Here is a 17,951-nt window from a genome sequence, read left to right on the forward strand (position 1 = left end):
TTGGAGGTGAAAAACTTAGGAGCTGCTATGCTATCAACACCAAATTCCCAGGTCTTCTGAATTTCCTAGTGCATTGAAGCGTTTTTGCCCATTTCTTTGATAAAATCTTCTCTAAAATCCTCTAAAACACATTCCATCATAAATGACTGTTAATATGAACTGCTACCACTGAGTAGACGGAGATGATCCTTAAACAACAAAATGTTAAGCATCACTTTAAAGGGGAGTATCTTTGACTAGGGACTGCTCTGGATCCCAGTAATCAGTGTCGATTTCCCCTTCAATGTGAGAATAAGCTGGTTAACCAAAAATAAAATAAAATAAAATCAGAGGTTAAAAATATTAACTATGTGTCCATTTATTAGGCATTTTTTTCTAATCATTGAAAAAATGATTAGCACATTAATTTCCAGAATTAAGTGTTAGGTTTTGAAGTTCTTGGAGACATACAGCAAAACCCATTTTGGAATCAATATGCTGATCTCCACTTCTAAGTATTCATATCATTATATTTGGATAGTAAAAATTACTCTGGCAGTATGGCCAGAGTGTGTTTCCTGGTTGCTGCATACAATACTTTGGGTACCTTATACAATGAAGTGGTATCATGATGGTTTGGTATCATGGTAAAAATGGGATTAAGAAAAATCACCATGAATGTAATGGAGTTCTTATGGATCATTAAAAAAGAAAGGAGATACCCTCCTTCCCACATTTTCCTTGGTGTAATATTGATAACCTCCTGATTTCCAGTTGTATGAAAATTGGGAAATGTGGAATTGGAAGGCATAAAATCTGTAATTTCTAGAGGTATACTTTTGATTGTGTTTGGTCTGAACTGAAAGCAAAGAGTGTATATTGAATCACTCAAAAGAAACTGGAAATTGCATACTTCAAGCACACCTTTCAATGGTCTACTTCTGTCATTACAGTATTAACAAAAGGCTCTATGGATGCCAGCAGGCGTATCTACCTAGTTTCTGGGGAAGAAAATCTAAAATGAAAAGACTCAACAAAAGACTATAAGATGGAAGGAGATTGTTGTGAAGGAGATGTCCTGGATTTCCTTTTTTTTTTTTATCTGTTGCCAAGGAGCCCAGAACCTAGCTTACACAAAATCTTTCCTGGATATTTTGCTTCTAATAACCCTAATTACAAATGAGGTAAGACATGCAAATCTATCTTTTGGACATTATGTACATTCAGGGAGCATGTAAGCTCAAATTGAAAATGAAATGCTGTGACTGGATAAAACAAATAAAGCATATATTTTTTGGTGATGGATATGCATGATGAAGGTAAAAATAAAATGAACAGGTCACCTAAAGTGGAATAGATGAAAGAATACTTTAGAGTTCATAAGAAGTTTTCCTTGCAAAAAGATCAAACAATAGTTGAAAGTATAAAAGCTGCATTGTGGTAAAACTTCTATTCTAAAATTCTTTAGCTATTCCATTTAAAAACACACATTAGCTGTTAGGTTAGCATCAAATATGGAAATGTCAAAATGACCATGGTCTCAGTAAGGATGAAAGGAAAAACAGGGACTTGTTGTAAAAACACATCGTTAGCTATATTTGCACCTCTGGTTCATTGACCTTGAGAATATAGATCTTTTTTCTTTACCTTCACAGACAGTTCCACCCTCTGGGAAAAAGAATCCCTAATGTTTGGCTAGGTGTGCCTGGGAGTTTTTCTTTGAAGACATTATGTTCCATTGTAATGAGGTCTTAATTGGATCTATCTCACTCATTCTCAGATCATCCTGGACATGTTTTAAAAAGTAGATTTCCTTTTAAACAACAGTATCATAAAACAACCACAACAAAAACAAACATATAAAGCAGGACTCATTTTTAAGATTTTAGTAACTATGGTTTAATTTTTCAGAAATCATCTAATTGCTTTTTCTTTACTTCAAGGAGACAGGTAGGAAAATCAACCAACTTACACTGATTTGAATAAACCAAGAATTTGTTTCTCTCTGCTGCTTTATATAGATCTAAAAGGACATGAAGTGAGTATATATCTTGGAGAAATTATGTTGGATTATATGACATGTTCAAAAGACTTCTGGTTTATTACTGACAATACATTCAGGTTTGAAATTTTCTTCTCTTTGGGCCCCACTCTCACCTCTGACCTGTGTTGGGCATCTGGGGTGGGAAATTAACCTATGCTTCTCCTCTGAATACATCTTTATATTTGTGTTAATCAAAATATTAATTTATTTGGTATAAGCTTCTTGATGGGAAGTTCTGCATTTATTCTCTAAAACTGTGTATTTTCAGTGACTTTAAAAAATGAGCTACAGATACTGATATCCTGATATACTGCAATGGCAAATGCATCTCGCATTCCCTCTTGTACTTCCTTACTCCTTCTATGTTTTTTTTTTTTGGTACGCGGGCCTCTCAATGTTGTGGCCTCTCCCGTTGCGGAGCACAGGCTCCGGACGCGCAGGCTCAGCGGCCATGGCTCACGGGCCCAGCCACTCCGCGGCATGTGGGATCTTCCCGGACCGGGGCACGAACCCGTGTCCCCTGCATCGGCAGGCGGACTCTCTACCACTGTGCCACCAGGGAAGCCCCCTTCTATGTTTTTTTTAAAAATAAATTTATTTATTTTTGGCTGCATTGGGTCTTCGTTGCTGTGTGCAGGCTTTCCCTAGTTGCGGCACGTGGGCTTCTCATTGTGGTGGCTTCTCTTGTTGCGGAGCATGGGCTCTAGGTGTGTGGGCTTCAGTAGGTGTGGCATGAGGGCTCAGCAGTTGTGGCTCCTGGGCTCTAGAGCGCAGGCTCAGTAGTTGTGGCACATGGGCTTAGTTGTTCCGCGGCATGTGGGATCTTCCCGGACCAGGGCTCCAACCCGTGTTCCCTGCATTGGCAGGCAGATTCTAAACCACTGTGCCACCAGGGAAGCCCCACCCCTTTTATGTTGATTTTGTTTTTCAACAACAAATGAAACAAGCTCATAAATTAACACCATCAATTTAATTTCTTCCCTGTCCCCTCTCCACTTGTCTACTATTTTTACTCATCAGAAGTGATAAGAAACACAAGACTTTAAAAAGGCATTTTAAAGTAGCAGTAATTTATTCACAACTCAGACTCTGGGTTCTTTTATTTTAACATGTAAAACTCACCATCTGAAACATGCACTGTATATCAGACATGTCACTTCCCTAAGTTGTGTTCTAAGAAAACCTATGCTTGTTTTAATTGGCCCTCTCTTCTCTGACTGATTTGAAGGTTGCTATACATAACGATGATGAAGTGACATGACAAGAGTTTTCTAGGAATGTTGTTGCTGTACGTGTATGGAACAGATTATTCTAGGGCAATTTTAAAGGATATTGAGTGAAAATAAGAAAAAGAAATGAAATAATTTAGGAATAAAACAACCATTTATTGAGTACTTACTTTGTACAAGATGCTTTATATACATTTTTCCATTTAACCCTAACAATGACCTTATAAAATATGTATTATTACCTTATTTCATAGCTCAAGAATCAGAGGCACAGAGAGGTTGAATAACATATATGACAGAAGAGCTGGGGTTCAAACCCAGGTATATCTGACTCTGGAGCTCACAGTATAGAAATGCAACAGATTTCTGTGTATTAATTTTGTATCCTGCAACTTTACCAAATTTATTGATGATCTCTAGTAGTTTTCCAGTAGCATCGTTAGGATTCTCTACGTATAGTATCATGTCATTTGCAAACAGTGACAGTTTTACTTCTACTTTTCCAATTTGGATTCTTTTTATATCCTTTTCTTCTCTGATTGCTGTGGCTAGGCCTTCCAAAACTATGTTGAATAAAAGTGGTGAGAGTAGACATCCTTGTATTGTTCCTGATCTTAAAGGAAATGCTTTCAGCTTTTCACCATTGAGTATGATGTTAGCTGTAGGTTTGTCATATATGGCCTTTATTACATTGAGGTGTGTTCCCTCTACGCCCACTTTCTGGAGAGCTTTTTTTTTTTTTTTTTTTTTTTACCATAAATGGGTGTTGAATTTTGTCAAAAGCTTTTTCTGCATCTATTGAGATGATCATATGGTTTTTATACTTCAATTTGCTGATGTGGTATATCACAATGATTGATTTGTGGATATTGAAAAATCCTTTCCTCCCTGGGATAAATCCCACTTGATCATGGTGTACGATCCATTTAATGTATTGTTGGATTAGGATTGCTAGTATTTTACTAAGGTTTTTGCGTCTATGATTGTTGGTGATACTGGCCTATAATTTTTGTGTGTCTGTGTGGTATCTTTGTCTGGTTTTGGTATCAGGGTGATGATGGCCTCATAGGATGAGTCTGGGAGTAGTCCTTCTTCTGAAATTTTTTGGAATAGTTTGAGGAGGACAGGTGTTAACTCTTCTCTAAATGTTTGATAGAAGTTACCTGTGAAGCCATCTGGTCTTGCACTTTTGTTTGTTGGGAGTTTTAAAATCACAAGTTCAATTTCAGTACTTGTGATTGGTCTGTTCATATTTTCTTTTTCTTCCTGGTTCAGTCTTGGGATATTGTACTTTTCTAAGAATTTGTCCATTTCTTCCAGGTTGTTCATTTTATTGGCATATAGTTGCTTGTAGTAGTCTCTTAGGATGCTTTGTATTTCTGTGGTATCTGTTGTAACTTCTCCTTTTCATTTCTAATTTTATTGGTTTGAACCCTCTCCCTTTTTTTCTTGATGAGTCTTGCTAACAGCTTATCAATTTTGTTTATCTTTTCAAAGAACCAGCTTTTAGTTTCATTGATCTTTTCTATTGTTTTCTTGGTCTCTATGCCATTTATTTCTGCTCTGATCTTTATGATTTCTTTCCTTCTGCTAACTATAGGTTTTGTTTGTTCTTCTTTGTCTAGTTGCTTTAGGTGTAAGGTTAGGTTGTTTGTAATTTTTCTTGTTTCCTGAGTTAAGATTGTATTGCTATGACCTTCCCACTTAGAACTGCTTTTGCTGCATCCCATAGGTTTTCGATCATGGGGCTTTCATTTTCATTTGTCTCTAGGTATTTTTTTATTTCCTCTTTGATTTCTTCAGTGATCCACTGGTTGCACAGTTTTTAGGCTCCATGTGTTTGTGTTTTTTAGTTTTTTTTCTCATAGTTGATTTCTAAACTTATAGTGTTGTGGTCAGAAAATATGCTTGATATGATTTCAATTTTCTTAAATTTACTGAGGCTCGATTTGTGGCTCAGCATGTGCTCAATCCTGGAGAATGTTCCATGTGCACTTGAGAAGAATGTGTATCGTGCTGCTATTGTATGGAATGTTCTATAAATAGCAGTTAAGTCCATCTGGTCTAATGTGTCATTTAAGGCCTGTGTTTCCTTATGAATTTTCTGTCTGGATGACCTGTCTACTGGTGAAAGTGGGATGCTAAAGTCCCCCACTATTATTGTGCTACTATCAATTTCTCCCTTTATGGCTGTTGGTATTTGCCTTATATATTGAGGTGCTCCTATGTTGGGTGCATATATATTTACAATTATTATATCCTCTCCTTGGACTATTCCCTTGAACATTACATAGTATCCTTCTTTGTCTCTTGTAACAGTCTTTATTTTAATGTCCATTTTGTCTGATATGAGTATTGCTACTTCAGCTTTCTTTTGATTTCCATTTTCATGGAATACCTTTTTCCATCCCTTCACTTTCAGTCTGTATGTGTCCCTAGATCTGAAGTGGCTACCTTGTAGAGAGTATATATACAGGTCTTGTTTTCGTATCCATTCAGCCAGTCTAAGTCTTTTGATTGGAGCATTTAATTCATTTACGTTTAAGGTAATTATTGATATGTATGTTCTTCTTGTCATTTTGTTAATTGTTTGGGGTTTGTTTTTGTTCCCTTCCTCTTTTGTTCTCTTTTCTTGTGATTTGATGACTAACTTTAGTGTTATGTTTGGATTCTTTTTTCTTTTTGTGTGTGTATCAATTGTAGATTTTCAGTTTGTGGTTACCATGAGGTTTTGATATAGCAGTCTGTATATAAACAAGATTGTTTTAAGTTGCTGGTCTTTTAATTTCATATGCATTTCCAACAGCCTGCATTTGTGCTCTCCTCACAATTGCTGGTTTTGATATAATATTTGTGTGTGGATGATTTCCTACCTTTATTGTATGTTTGCCTTTACTGGTGAGCTTTTCCATTAGTAATTTTCCTGTTTCTAGCTGTGGCTTTCTTTCTTTTTCTTTTTTCTGCTTAGAGAAGTTCCCTTAGCATTTGTTGCAAAGCTGGTCTGGTGGTGAATTCTCTTAGTTTTTGCTTGTCTGTAAAGCTTTCGATTTCTCCATCGAAGCTGAATGAGAGCCTTGCTGGGTAGAATATTCTTGGTTGTAGGTTATTCCTTTTCATCACTTTAAATATATCATGCTATTCCCTTCTGGCCTGCAGAGTTTCTGCTGAGAAATCAGCTGATAACCTTATGGGAATTCCCTTTTACGTTATTTGTTGCTTTTCCCTTGCTGCTTTTAAAAGTTTTTCTTTGTCTTTAGTCTTTGTTGATTTGACTACTCTGTGTCTTGTGTTCCTCCTTGAGTTTATCCTGTCTTGGACTCTTTGCACTTCCTGGACTTGGGTGACTCTTTCCTTTCCCATGTTAGGGAATTTTTCAGCTATTTTATTTTCAAATATTTTCTCAGGTGCTTTCTCTCTCTTCCCCTTCTGGGACCCCTATAATGTGATGTTGGTACGTTTAATGTTGTCCCAGAGGTCTCTTAGACTGTCTTCATTTATTTTCATTCTTTTTCCTTTATTCTGTTCTGTGGCAGTGATTTCCATCATTCTGTCTTCCAGGTCACTTACCCATTCTTCTGCTTCAGTTATTCTGCTATTGATTCCTTCTAGTGTATTTTTCATTTCAGTTATTATATTGTTCATTTCTGTTTGTTTTTTTTTCCATGACTTTGTTAAACATTTCTTGCATCTTCTCAGTCCTCACCTCCATTCTTTTTCTGAGGTCTTGGATCATCTTCACTATCATTATTGTGAATTCTTTTTCCGGCAGGTTGCCTATGTCCATTTCACTTAGTTGTTCTTCTGGCGTTTTATCTTGTTTCTTCCTCTGGGACATATTCCTCTGTTGTCTCATTTTGTCTAACTTTCTGTGATTGTGGTTTCCATTCTGCAGGCCGCAGGACTGTAGTTCTTCTTGCTTTTACTGTCTGCTCTCTGGTGGATGAGGCTGTGTAAGAGGCTTGTGCAGGCTTCCTGATGGGCTGAATTCCACTGGTAAGTGGAGGTGGGTCTTGTCCCTCTGGTGGGCAAGACTGTGCTCAGGAAAACTTTAAGCAGGCCATCTGCTGATGGGTGGGGCTGTGTTCCTGCCCTGTTGGTTGTTTGGCCTGAGGTGTCCCAAGACTGGAGCCTATAGGCTGTTGGGTGAAGCTAATGGCGGCCTCCAGGAGGGCTCATGCCAATGAGTACTCCCTAGAATTGCCACTGCCAGTGTCTTTGTCCCTTCAGTGAGCAGCAGCCACCCCCCTACCTCCACAGGAGACCCTCCAATACCAACAGGTAGGTCTGGCCCAGTCTCTTATCAGGTCACCTTTTCTTCCCCCTGGGTTCTGGTGTGCATGGGACCTTGTGTGCACCCACCAAGAGTGGAGTCTCTATTTCCCCCAGTCATGGATTTCCTGCGCTCAAACTCTGCTGGCTAACAAAGCCAGATTCTCTAGGGGCTCCTCCTCCTGTTGCTGGATCCCCAGGCTGGGAAGCGTGATATCGAGCTCAGGACTTTCACTCCTGTGGGAAGGCCTCCATGGTACAATTGCTCTCCAGTCTGTGGGTCACCCACCCAGTGGGTATGAGATTTGATCTTATCATGATTGAACCCCTCCTACTGTCTCGTTGTGGCTTCTTCTTTGGCTTTGGCTGTAGGGTATCTTTTTTGGTAGGTTCCAACATTTTTCTGTGGATGGTTGTTCAGCAGTTAGTTGTGATTTTGATGTTTCTGTAAGGAGGGGTGAACCCATGTCCTTCTACTCCACCATCTTGAGCTTGAGCAGTCCACAGAGTTAAGTTTAGAAAGGTAGAGAAAGAATGAAAGGAGAGACAAGGATATGTGCTGAGATGGTCATGAGGAGTTTGCTGTTGTTCTCCAATTATATTTTGAATTTGTGTCTCTACCATCATTGTGATTTATTGAGCATGTACTATGTGATATAATGTTATGGAGGAGATGTTTAGGAAGTAGACCTTAATTATTATATATTTATTTATTTCACTAAAAATTTTCATTAAGCTTTAAGGTCTGAGACATTGTGCTAAGCAAAGTGAATGGCCATTCACTTATTGAATGTGAATTAAAGGAAGGTACGTATTCAGGTCCCATTTGTCAGAGAAAACTCCATGGAGGGCATGAAAAAGACAAACCAAGTAGTCACCATTTATATTATTCATGGTCCTCAGGGCATAGATATTGTGTAATAGGATGTATATACAGGTTTTATTTCCTATTTGGGAAGCAAACCATCTCCTTTTTCCTTCCACAGACTTAATTTAAAAACTCTGTTCAGAATACTAAGAGAACCTGTAACTCAAGGACTACTTTTAATAGATACGTAAGTTAGCTTCTCACATGAAGTCTGATAAAAAAAATTTATAGAAAGCGGGCAATAAACTTAATAAGGTGTTACATAATATGCAGAATAAATATTAGTACAGTACATGAACCTAAATGACAGCAACAAATTATAAAGCTTAGCATGCAATTAAAATCGCTAATGGAACACTGTATAGAGAGAATGTGTTCATTCTTAGATCAGTCAAAGAGCAGCTATTTGGTGTCAGAACCACCACTTGAACTAATGACACCTTAAACTTATTTTTAAACACTCTGTCATGCAATAGCTACACTTTATGGGTGTCTTCAGTTCAGTCTTTTAGCATACGTTGTACATGCTAATAAAATGTGTCCTCAAGGCAGGATGGTCCTGATGGCCAAGAGACAATGGTCAGATTTATGCTCAAGTGTATTTTTCTGATGTCAAACTTATGAACAGACAATAATAACAGTACATCTACTAGTGATTAGCAGGCTGACAGTATCTTAGATTTCAAACTTAGGAACTAAGAGCTGCCTGAAACTTGTCAGTTAATTGATCCTACTGCTATGAAAACTATTATGTTCTGAGTTTTTGTTTTTTACAAGGTTGTACTTTCTTGGTTCCATGCTCTTGTGCATGTGATTCTCTCTGCCAATGTCATTTACCTCATCTCTACATGTACAAATTTTACTCATCTTTAAAGACCCAGAGTAAATGACATCTTCTCCATGAAACTCTCCTCCAGTCCTCCCAGTTTGAAGTAATCTTTCCTTTCTCTGAACTTCTATTGCATATGTTTGTACTTCATTAGCACTTTTCACTATCCACATTATAGTGTTATGTGACATATATTTTGCATATTTAAAAATTATATACCTATAAAATATATACCATACTTATTTGTATATGTGTCTTATCCCTTACTTTGAACTAATATAGGGAAGAAGTGTCCTAGAATTAGGTATGGATGCAAAGGGATGCCAGCATTGGTTTACAAGCTAGATATGGACATTTACTGAACGTTTACCACTTAAGTGAGGGATATTTGTAAAACGATGGAATGACTTTGTAGTCTTTGATGGTTGGCAATAGAGTTGCCCTTTCTATGTGTAATTTAAAAAGTTGACATCTGTCAACTCTCTTGGCAAAAGAGACATTTGCATAAGTGAAAGGTTTCAAATCCGTGCAGACATTGAATGGGAAGAAAGGGATAATCTTCTGTATTCAAGGAGAAAAAGTTCACAGAGTTCATGGTAGGAATGAGGAGAGAAGATTTAGTGTTGATACTGAATCTGATCTACTCAACATTAGAAACAGGGAGCCTTTTGGTTTCTATGGCCATGGAGGTATGCCACTCAATCCCCTATCAAGAAAGAATCTGTTTAAGAGTGTAATTAGCAGAGAGCCTCCAGATATTGCAAATTTGGGATCCTCCACAGTCTTCAACTCCAAATTCATGCTCTTCCAGGGCTGCTCACAGCCAGTAACAGCCCAGGAGGGGTTCTGTGCACCAAGTACTGTAGAGCCAGGTCATTTTGGCCCCATATGGGACTTCTCTAATCTTTGCTTTTGGCTTCCCCATTGGCCTGACTGGGACTTTCTTGAGCTACATTGCAGTCTGAGGCTCTTCCTACCCAATCCTCCTTCCTTTCCTCTCTCCATTCACAAGTGACAAAACAGCATTGGGATACAAAGTCTTTTCCTTCCTACTATTGACACCAATTTATTTCCCCCAATATATTTCTTGCTCTTCTAGGTCCATCTCTGTATCTGCTTCCAGGAGTACCTGAACTGACACAGCTTAACACTAACTAACATGTTGAGCAACCATCATGGCAAAATTGGACCTGAGTACCCACACTCATGAATTCATTCATCTATTCAATTTATTTTACAAATATTTTTGAGCATTTACTATGTGCCAAGCACTTTTGTTCTAGATAATAGTGATATAGGAATGAACAAGGCAAACAAGATTTTTGTTTTGAATAGAATCTAATCTATATTTATAAGGAAACCAATTAAATGATTATTGTTTCTCACTTATCTATTATCCCATAAGGTTGTGTAGCTCATGAGTATCTCCTAATGCTTAGCAACTTGGTGTCTCAGAAGGTTACTTTATGTCCTTCCTCTGCTTCCCTCCCTCCCTCCGCTTCCTTCTCCCCTTTCCCCTTCCTTCCTTCCTTTCTTCCTTCCTCCCTCCCTTCCTTCCCTCTTTCTCTATCTCCTTTCTTAAATTTTTTTTTCTTTCTTCCCACTCTCCTTCCATCAGAATAATTAATAATATGTTTCTAATGAAAGAAAACCTGTAGATGGTAGTAGATTTGGAGACTGTACCTTAATCTCAGTGAAGGCAAAGCACATCTCAACTTGGACAGGATTAAGGAAGGCTGATACATTATCAGCACAGCACAGTGGAAAAGAAAGAAAAAATTTGGGCTGTAGAAATATGTGGTTGACCACAGGTTTGACTTGGTTTTGGAGAGGCTGGTGTCTTTCATATTGCAGGGAATTGTGCATGTAAAAAAAATACTCAATACCATTTGTATCTTTTTTATTGCCAAATTTGGATTGTCTCCTTTTTTCCCTAAATTGGGTATTATCTTGCCACTTTGATATATTAAACTAGTTTTAGTATTACTGGAACCAAATTATATATCAAATCAGTATTTAATTTTAATTAGTAAGGTCACCTAGAGGTTTTCTCTACTAGACATCAAGGGATCAAGCTTGTTCAGTTAATTCTTTTCTTTGGGATTTTGGTCTAATTATTCATTATGTAACACACTGTCCGCCCCTTTCTAAAAATTTTTGTTGTGTATTTCTAGTTGGTTATTATCTGTGGCCACTGGTGTTTTTCAGTCCTTGTTGTTGGTACTGTAATTAACTTTTCTGGATCTATTTGACTTATTCAAGTTTCCTGTGTTCACTCATTTCTGCACACATAGAAACAAGTACATAGGTGTACATTAAAAATATACATATACTTATAGAAGTAAGAAAAAATATTTACTCATATCAATATTTCACTACTTATTAACATAAATAAAAATACCATCTTCACATTACAATTACTTTTGTACACCATTTTTTTATTATTTATTCTTACTTTAAAACATGGAGCCCATGGAAAATCTACCACTGTTACTAGAAATAAGCTATATTCTCTTGGAGTTTTTTTCTGGATGAATCTGTATTGCTTCTACAAGTAGTAACAGATTTCCCTTACAAGTTCCCCCACAGAGTTAACTTGCTACAGATTTGTATCCTTTTGATTAATGTCCAACATTCAAAGATTTTTTACTGAAAGAGCTCTTCTAAATAAGAATAATGTTACAAAATAATAGTTCTAAAAGTACGCATTACAACTGAAGAGGAGAATAGATACATTGTTTTGAATCTCACCATTATCAAAAGTACTAGAAAATTTTTTCAAGAAGGTGTAGACACCCTGTTGAAAAGCATCTAAATGCAGAATTCTTTGCTCTGGGATATCCAGCTGAATTCCACTTTCATAATATTTTATTAAAAGCAAATAAGACCCAGATTCTCTTATATCTGGTATCTAGAACTATCATAATCTAATATTATCACAAAAGCAAGTTTTTAATTGTCCTAATTTTATTCTAGTCTAAGAAAATATTTTTAACCATCAACTACATTTTATTTATTAAAGGACTTTCATGCAGATTATATCTCAAGTTTTTGTCAGGTAGATAAAGTAAATAAAGATGAACTTACAAAAAAAATCATTTATCATTCCCCTACATATCACTAATCAAGTGGAAAATATAATAAATAAGCAAACTCACTATAGCAACAAAAAAATTAAAGCATCTAGGAACTAACATAATGAATGCAGAAGACCTTTATGGAAAAAAGTAAAGCTTTAATAATAAAGATATTATAATTGGATACCCATATAATAAAAAAAGGAATCTTGATCCCTACCTCACGGTCACACACACAATGGATTGCAAATGTAACTGTAAAAGGCAAGACAATAAAGCTTCTAAAATAATATAGGAGAGTTTTTTCATGAACTTGAGGTAGGTAAAGATTTCTTAAACAGGACATTAAAAAATACTATCCATAAAAGAAAAAAAAAGATAAATTGGACCAAATTAAAATTAAGAACCTTCTATACATCAAAAGCCACTATTAACAGACTGAAAAACAAGCCACAAATCAGAAGATATTGTAATACGTATATTTGATAATGACTCGTATCCAGAATATATAAAGTCCTATAGTTGAATGAGACAACCAAAAAAAAAAAAGGGCAAATACTTAAACAGGCATTTCATGAAAGAAGAATGGTCATCAAACTGACAAAAAGGTACTCAATTTCATTAATACCAGGAATATGCAAACTAAAACCATAGTATGATATAACTATACACCTATCAAAATGGCTAAAATACAGAAGAGAAAAAAGTAAGTGTTGACAAACATGTGGAACAACTAGAACTCTCATATGCTGCTAGTGGAATTATAAATCAGTACTACCATTTTGGAAAATTTTTAGTAGTATCTAGTAAAAGTGACTACAGGCAAACTAAAGCTGAATATAGGCAAACCCCACAAATGAGCACTTGTAGTCATATACCCAACAGAAATGCATACATTTGTTCACCAAAAGATATTTACAAGAATATTTATAGCAGCACTATTCCTAGTAGTCCCAAACTGGAAACAACCCAAATATCCATCATAAGGGTAAATTGTGGTATATTCATACAATGGAATACTACAGAGCAATGAGAGTAAACAAACTCAACTATATACAACAAAATGGATGAATCTCACAAAGACAATGTTGAGTGAAGGAAGCCATACTCAAGTATATACTGCATGATTTCAATTTTATAAAGTTCAGAAATAAGCTAAATAGAAATCAAGATAGTGGTAATGTAAGAGAGAGGGGATAATGTAGGGAAGGATGATGACTGGGAGGGTAGGTAAGGGTGGCTTCTAGAGTTCTGGTGTTTTTTGATCTGGGTGCTGCTTATATAAGTGGGCTTACTTTGTGAAAATTAGCCAAAGTGTACACTTACAGTCTGTATACTTTATGTATATTATATCAATTAAAAGTTTAGATGAGAAAGAAAAAGGAAAACATACTGAATTCCAGATCTCAAAAGAAGCAGAACTATAAATCAAAATTTTTAACTTAAAAATCACTAAAAGGGACATAAATGAAGACCTAAAAAATTGCTGAAATATGTTCATGGATGAAAAAATTTAACATTAAGGTAACTATCTTCTCTAAATATGTAAATTCAATGTAATTCCAACAAGATTTTTAAGGAATTCAACTAATGTATTCTAAAACACATACTGAACAATAAATGTGCATAAATAGCCAAGACAATTTTGAAAAACAAAAGCAGAGGGGAGTCCTTATCAAATATTATGAAATACTGTGAACAGTAATAAAAATAATTTCTGGAGCAGAAGTAGACAGATTAATGGGATACTACAGAAACAGACCCAATTACATATAAGAAGTTAAGAAAGAATGGACTGTTTAATAAATGTTGGGAAAACCAACTCGAGATAAGAATAATAATTAAGGTGGCTCCCTACCTTAAATCAAATAAAAAGCTAAACTCCATACGGTTGAAATACCTAAAAAGAAGCTGTAAGGCAAATAGAAGAAACATGTAGAGAAATGTCTTTAGGAAATTCTGATAGAAATGGATTTCTAAAACGATATTCAAAGTGCACAACCACAAGGTGAAAAACTGATGGGCTAAGAGAATTTGTTCAACAAAGTACAGCATAAACAAAATTAATGGATGACCTCTTTCACAGCTCAACATCCACTTACCTGGAAAGATGAGAGAATCTGTACATCCTTCCACGTGAGTCCTTGTTATTCATTCAGGTTGTAGTTTAAGTTTCCTTTCAGTCAATCCAAGAAGGATCAGAGTGACCAAATAAAGCAGGTTGCAAAGGCAGGAAGCAGAAACAATATGATGTTATGGAAGTACCTTTCTGAACAGTCCCTACTGCTGCTGTAGGGCCTTGGGGTGACCGTTCAGTGTAGGTGCTCGGCAACAAGTCAGCTGAGACAGGCTGACCCTGGAGCTTTTGTAGTCTCTCTCGTACAGCACTGGTCAGGTCTCCGTAAGCCTTGTCAAGGCTGGCACGTTCAGTCGCAGCAAAATGAGACCTTACCTCCATCACTTCCACACTGGCTTCCCGGTATTCGGTGAGGTCAGCTTTTCCCACAGGACGCATGAACTCGTGACAGCAGACGATCTGGACATAACTTCTTAGCATCATCTGCCCACATATTTCTAGTGAGCCCAAGCACACAAGCTTCATAACGTACTGCAATTACTCCACCAGACTTCCATGATTTGTACTGTACAACCGCACAAGTTTTAGTCCTCAAATGAGGATTTTGCTGCTGCTCCACTCGAACAAAAACAAACAAAAAACAGTCCATGTTCACCAGAGCAACTGTCTTCTCTATCAGCCATTTTTCAAGGTGACAGACACCTGACAAAACCGCCACCCGCGGACGCCACCGACTCTGGGCTCCGTTTCCAGTGGAAGGAAGATGAAAGGATCTTAAATATCTGTTCCCTTTCCGGGAGTGGGCTAGTCAGTTTCGAGAGAGGTTTATTCCCCGTAACGACAGAGGAAAGGACCAAAGGCCAAGAAAACGCTTGCCCGGGCAGCGGCCCACACAGCTGCGCTGCCTCAGCCGAGGTAACGTGCTCAGCGGCTCGCTCTGCTGACGGAGACGTGATGGTGCGCGCGCCACCAATAGCCGATGAAGCGCCTGCGCACCGCCCCTTACGTCTCCCGGGACGCCTTCTAAATGAACGTTTCTGTTTCTGTGCCGTAATGAATCCTGCCTTCCACAGACTCAACTGTTCTAATTAACCGTAACTGTTATTATATTTTGGTTTGGATGTTTGAATCTTCACGGCTTGGTGAGTAGCTGCTCTTTCAACTGATCTGTTGTCGTTTCAGCACATCCTGTCATCCTAGAAAAAATCTTGTTCTGCTATAACCATAGAAGGTACCGTCACCATCCTAATTTTTTCTGTCCTAAGACATGAAGCCGGGTATCTTCCAAGGAGTCCTGGTTCCTTTGAGTGTGATTTGAAATCGTAATCTGCGCTTTATGAGTTCTCCTAACGGCAAGTTGTGTACACAGGTGCTGCTATTGCTGTAGGTGAAATGCTTTCAGCGGCAGAGCTGGGAAATATATTTTTAAGAGTATGAGCTCTTACATCAGATTTCTTTCTAAATTAAAAAGTTTGAATAATGTAAGTTTTTATGCTGCACTGGCCGTGTGAATCGAATCGCATGTATGGGTTTCCTAAGCCAAGGCTTGTTTCTGTTCAGAACCAATATTTTCTGAGACAGGCTACGGTGGAACCTGTGGTGTTGATCCACCCAGCAGCCTTTCCCCTTTCTTTGTTACTAACGTTCCAATTTTCCTTCTGGGGACTTCACTTCCCTCCTTCCATGCTGTTCTAGTGGGAGAGTCATGTGCACTGTTTGGACACGTGTCTGAGATAAGATTAACCCTATCCTCCCAGGAGTTTGAGTCTTCATTGAGGGGACATTGACACAAAGCATTGAAATGGGTCCTTCCAATGGCCATCCCTTGAAGAGATACTCTGTTAATGCCTCTTTCCTAATTTCTTGGAGCATCTTTGATCCTATTGCTGCCAACGCCTGATTGTTCACTTTTTCATTAGGGTCTATAATTTATTTTATTTTTGTTAATTATTATTGTTACTTTGCTTAAGTTAACCAGAGTCTGTTTCTGTCACCTGCAACCAGATAATCGTAACTGATGCACTTTTCTTTGTGGGTGGGTATGTGGGTTGCCAGTAGCTTCCACTCTAACCACGGTAGGTGATTCTGACAATTATTTGCATGATGACATGATCAGTTTACTTAGAGAAGATTTCAGTCAGTAACAAAGGGTGTGGGAAAAATGTGGGTCCTTTTTATTCACAAAACAGGCTTTTTTGTTTTTGAGGCACATTTTGTTCTTCTATTTGTTATATTTGTTTATATGTACAATCATTTTCAGAGTTATTTTTATGTGAAAAAGATTACTCACAATTTGTCATTTTCAGAAAGCGAGCGCATAAGACATTCTTTGAGGGAAAGGCCTGCATAACTTTACCACCCTGCCCCCAAGATTATCTGAGGTTGCATATCCTGTATATACAACCCAGTTACTCAGCCTCTGTCTTCATAAGGAAGAAGGTCAGAGGTACCTTTGGGTTGTTTTCTTTGATGTCTTGGTATAGAGATTTGTTCATAGACAATGACTTTCGGACATCAAATATTTGAACTTGTTTGAGCTGAACTGTGTGATTCCTACCAGCAAGTGTGCTGTGTTTTCCCCATCTGTGAAGGGCTTTTCTCATTTCCTGTGTTTAGGAAATGATAATGACTGACCTTGAAATTTGCTGGGCTGAAGTGCTAGGTAAGCAATACATAATAGCAGAGATTCCATGGCTCGCAGTCCAGGTTGGGTGTTGTCTGCATTCTTCAACACTTCATTGTTGGTTCAGTTTTCAGTTTGCGAGTTACCAACTTAATCTTCAGATCATGTGTAGTAAGCCATTCCAAATCATAGGTACAATAGCAGCTATCGTTTATTGAGTATACTGTGCTACGCACTGTATCAGGTGGTTTGTAAAAAGTGTGTTCTATTTTTACCAGTATCCTGGGTAAATACTGTCATCACCATTTACAGAGAAGGGAACTGGGATTCGAAGTTCTGTGATTTTATAAAGATTTCCCTATTCTACTTTTTTTTTTTTTTGCGGTACACGGGCCTCTCACTGTTGGGGCCTCTCCCGTTGCGGAGCACAGGCTGTGGACGTGCAGGCTCAGTGGCCATGGCTCACGGGCCCAGCCGCTCCGCGGCATGTGGGATCTTCCCGGACCGGGGCACGAACCCGTGTCCCCTGCATCGGCAGGCAGACTCTCAACCACTGCGCCACCAGGGAAGCCCCCTATTCTACTTTTTGACAATTTATTCAAATTAAAGATATGCATATTTCACATAAGAGCATTCATAAATAATGGGATAGGGACTTCCCTGGTGGTCCAGTGGCTAAGACTCTATGCTCCCAATTCAGGGGTTCCATCCCTGGTCAGGGGACTAGATCCCAAATGCTGCAACTGAGAGTTCGCATGCCACAACTAAAGATCCCCCATGCTGCAACTAAAAAGATCCCACATGCTGCAGCGAAGATCCTGCATGTGGCAACGAAAATCCTGCGTGCTGCAACTATGACCCAGTGCAACCAAATAAAAAATAATAATAATGGGATAAACACAAGACATGTGCCTATGTCACCCTTGTTTCAATGATTTTCACATCTCAAACTCTTT

The 17,951-nt window shown here is 37.8% G+C and overlaps 1 pseudogene; it reads right to left on the reverse strand.

The window, feature by feature from the left end:
• LOC132424426 (DNA polymerase eta pseudogene) overlaps window positions 1–17,064 on the reverse strand; it is a 76,075-nt pseudogene extending 59,011 nt beyond the window's left edge.
• Between the last annotated feature and the right edge of the window lie 887 nt (window positions 17,065–17,951).

The sequence above is a fragment of the Delphinus delphis genome, chromosome 4, assembly GCF_949987515.2.
Source record: "Delphinus delphis chromosome 4, mDelDel1.2, whole genome shotgun sequence".
Taxonomy (NCBI): domain Eukaryota; kingdom Metazoa; phylum Chordata; class Mammalia; order Artiodactyla; family Delphinidae; genus Delphinus; species Delphinus delphis.